Here is a 4,726-nt window from a genome sequence, read left to right as displayed (position 1 = left end):
ATATTATCTAATTAGATTTGCTTTAATTTACTACCAATACCCGAGTTCTAGATCGAGTTGTGTAGAATACATTCCCATAGAACTTATTGTCGAAATAATGCACACCGAATTGTATTGTTGAGTAGATGCAGATTTTGCAAATGTTGTAGGTTTAGATTCAAACTTCTAAATAACAGTAAATAGACTTTCAGGTTACAATATGTACTCTCAGGAACTTAAATTGAGAAGTGTTCTTCAGTGCATGTTTGTATTAGAATGCTGAATTCATTTCTAATGTGTGAAACTTTGCATGGTTTAAAACTGCACTGCATTAAATTCATATTATCAGATTCCAAAATTAATTTACTAGTCCTGAATTTTGTGAACAAGTACTATATGCGACAAATATTCGCATACAGTTTAGTGCCCAAATGTTACAAACATGCGAGGTAATTTAAAATTCATCTGCATAATCGAACACAAATACATCTAGGAATGTAAGTAAGTAAGTAAGTAAATGATTTATTATAGTGACATGTGTTTTATACATTACAGAATTGAAAAATACATTAAACAGAATACAGTAAAACTCGAATATAGCGAACACGGATATAGCGAAATTACGGCTATAGCGAAGTGAAAACGATTCCCCCGGTAAAACTCTTTATATATTCTATATAAAAATTTGCATCTATAACGAACACGGATATACATGTAGCGAATTTACGGATATAACGAAGTAAATTCCTATTCCCCTTGAATTAAAAGTGAACATAAAAATCACCTTTTATAACGAATTTATTTTTTTCATTTTAAACTCTTTGTGATTTTTAACAATCGTTTTCCATTGACATAAAGGATCCACACTTATTACAAAATTTATGTTTGTATTTTTTCAAAAAGGTTGTTAACGCAAAACAATACTTACACATATGTTTAGGAAATATATTGTCGGTATTGTTTAATATTCTCCTTAATTAAATTTGGTGTTTGATTGCATTAATTTTATAGTACACTCCTTTATTTGTGTAAAGCAACAAGTAAATGACAATTGCAGTAGACTGTACATGTATGTATTGCGCAAAATTTTGTTGACATTTCTCTCTCGACATGTTCTTGCATGACTTAATAATCCATCAAGATAAATTATCATATAAATCAATGTGTATATTTCTTGTATAAAAATATTTCTTCTCGAAAATATATAGGCTTCATTTCTTTTAAAGACGATACAAACGCAAGTATATCGATTGCTGCTTTCTTATATAACTGGTATATATGTAGAACAAATCAGTTTTATAACAAATTCGTTGTATTTGAATTATGAATTCGCTATAGACATATAGCGAATTACGCTTCTAGCGAATTTTTATCGAGGGTCCCCAGAAATTCGCTATATCAGAGTTTTACTGTAATAGGAATTTAAACACCCGGCCCATCGGGCCTATATGTCACTTTTAACAGACCACCCCCCACCCCCCCCCACCCCTATTAAATAATAAATACAGTGGTACATGTATTACGCGTGACTTATACTATTATGGTATATGATAGACTGTCTGTAGGTGTATGCGGAGAACAGGAATTTTGCAGTTTGTCTTGGGAAATTTAATAATAGAAATTTTGTTTTGTCTAAATCTGACATATTGATCACAGTGGGGTTAAATCCGATACTGGTAAAAAAGATTACTCTAAGATTTGAATAAGAGGAACAATGAAGTAAAAAGTGACATTCATCTTCTACACTATCTGAAGAACATAAAGTACACAGTCTATCCGATAACGCCTCCCCCTTATACCGACCTGTTTCAATTCTTATAGGTAAGACACCACATCTGGACTAGGCAAGTATAGAACGATGACTTTTTGGAATATCCATGATTACATATTTTTCTGTTTGAAAATCACTCATATTTTTACGGTCTGTAGGTTCTAAGTTTTGGAACGTTATGGACCTCTTCATTCCAGCCATTCATAAAATCCCGACGAAGTTTTTCTTCCACTGTGTTCAAGTTACAGACCATACGATTTAGGAAATATACTGTCATATCAAGAGATTCAAAAAGGAATTTGACTGTATTTGACCAATTTATGTTGTGTGATTATTCCATATCCCACATGAATTTTTTTTCTCGTAAGCCTGTCGTCCGGCATTGTAACGAGTCGATTCCATAGGCGTAAAATATTCATTTGATGTCGATAAAATGAAGGAAGCATTACATCCTTACATGTCAACTGCCTTTCTATTGGTATTAGAAATGCTCATTCAATCTCAAATTATAAAACATAAATAAAGCGGCAAGCTAAATCACCACTTATGGTGGTACATATAGGTATTAGATTTTGTCATAATTGTGTACTATGAACAATGATCTATTACTGCAACCTCGTTATGTTCATGTGAATATTATAAGTATAAGATGCATACCATTATTTTTTTCTTCTGTCCGAAATTCGCAAAGGCTAGGAAGGATTTCTTCGGTCATTTTTATGGACTTGATAAAACTCAAACCGTTGACACCATATGTTTTATGAGACGATGATTCGTATTGTGTTAAATTATTTTGTATTTTTCAAAGATAAATGAGAAAACCTGACAGATTCAGTTAAGCTTTGAATTGAAATGTTCTTAAACAAATAATATTAATATTATTACACATGTATAATGTCCTAAAATGTACTGTGACTAATAATGTATGTACACATGTCATAATCTACATGTACACTGTATGTAGAGAGAGGGCAACATAAGTTTTCAGAACATATGCCTATAATCACATTGTATATCCTTGATACTATTATAACATATGATAAAATCAAAACACCCATTGACATGCATGCATAATTATACATGTATGCAAATTACATATTGATTGCTAAATCAATCAATTGAGCATATTCGAAAAAATTCCAATTGGCATATTTCATGTAATTACTTGCATGTACGAAAGTATTTCACACGCAGACATATGTGTCTAATTCTACCACCTGACTATAGTATTAGTGTTTGAAATCTTAATTTATAGTATTCATAGTTTTGAAATTATGAAAATAAAAAAATCTACATTCTTAGTAATGCACATGCAACGTAAAATCTGCGTAAATACATGACTGTATATAAATGTCCCAGTTGAAGGTTTATGTTCAATTCAACCCCAACCCCACATATGCACTTATTTTTAATTACAATGAACTTCGATCTTTGTTTCTATGCGGTGACAAAGCTGGACATTATTCTTCCAGTTTACCTTGTGTATTTATCTCTATTGTTCCCATGACGGAGGAAAATCCTTGCAATTAACATGGAACTAACAAGAAATACACGGAGGGATTAACTGAAGTACACAGGCATGCTAGCTTGTCAAACGTAACAACACACGGAATATACTTTGTTTTCTGTATCTCATTTCATATCTGTTTTGTTTAACTGAAAAAATTCTTATAACAATATGATGTATATAAAGTGCTTACTATTCTTCTCTCACTTACATTTTTAAGTTTTTTGTGTGCTTTTTAAATTCGCATTTGAATTATTTATTGCATATTAAATTATTACTTTAAAAACCTCCGAATTTTTGTTAAGTTTCAGCATTGCGGAAACCATTAGGAATCAAAGCCTACAGTTTCCGCAGACTGAAACTTGACGGAAACTATATAATCGTTTACGCACGGCGTAAACCATACGGGAAACCTCAACTTCAAGGACATATCTCGTGTTTTCAAAGTATACAATATTACATGCATTTTGTCTTCTTTATGCTTATAGTAATGGATTCTAATAGTTCGTTCGCCGAAATTTTGCGATAATTAACCACAAAACAGACTTAAATCTAAGCCCCAATTTCAAAAAGTCAAGTTAATTAGGTAGGTAGTCACGTGGTACAGTGACGTCACATGCGCCCTTCGGATTGTGAAAGTACTACGAGATATTATTAAAAACTCAACTTTTAGGGGCCTAATTAATTTACCATGGGCAACATTTAAATCGATGTTGATAAATTGTCCGAGTTTTATATATGTTCGCCACCAATGCACACATATAACGATGTAAATACCCAAATATAGCGAGTAAAGCGTGTATGAAATTGGCAAAATTGTGATTAAATAATGTTTATATGGGTCGCTGTCTACAAACTGTTTGGGGATGTTATTCCTTTATACATCTGTAATTGGTGCTGTTTTTCTAAAATAAACAGTGCAATCATTATTTATTTTTGGATTAGACAAATTATGATACGTTAAATTGTTGACAACTAGGCCCTATGCCAAGCTATTGTCACGCGTGCATTTCGGAAAGAAAGAAAAAGACAACACACACACAAATCAATAAAAATATTCAAATTTAAAGTGGTAATCACATTATTTTATTTTGATAAAGCAATCTTATTACTATTTTTGAATTGTGATCTGCACGTCTTTAGGAAGTACGAAGTGGGAGCACATCGTTATAGTCTTCTGACGCACTCAAGATGCTACGAGTTCAATAAAGAAATAATTTTATAATTCAATTTAAAGTTAGGAAATACAATATTCTATTATTTGTATAATTTAAAGTTCAATTATTTTGTATCTTTATTTTTTGTTGTTGTAAATCTACCAGTTGGTAGAAGTTACATTGTATCGTTGATATATGTTGTTACAAGGTGAAGGTCAGTTGATCTGAGTTTGTATTGAATTTGAAGAGCAAAACAGAATGTATGCTATAGGCCTATTAGTGCTTATAGCTTCGATATATCCATTTTCTCGC

Source organism: Ostrea edulis, chromosome 6 (genome assembly GCF_947568905.1).
Source record: "Ostrea edulis chromosome 6, xbOstEdul1.1, whole genome shotgun sequence".
Lineage (NCBI taxonomy): Eukaryota > Metazoa > Mollusca > Bivalvia > Ostreida > Ostreidae > Ostrea > Ostrea edulis.
This window is presented reverse-complemented; position numbering follows the sequence as displayed.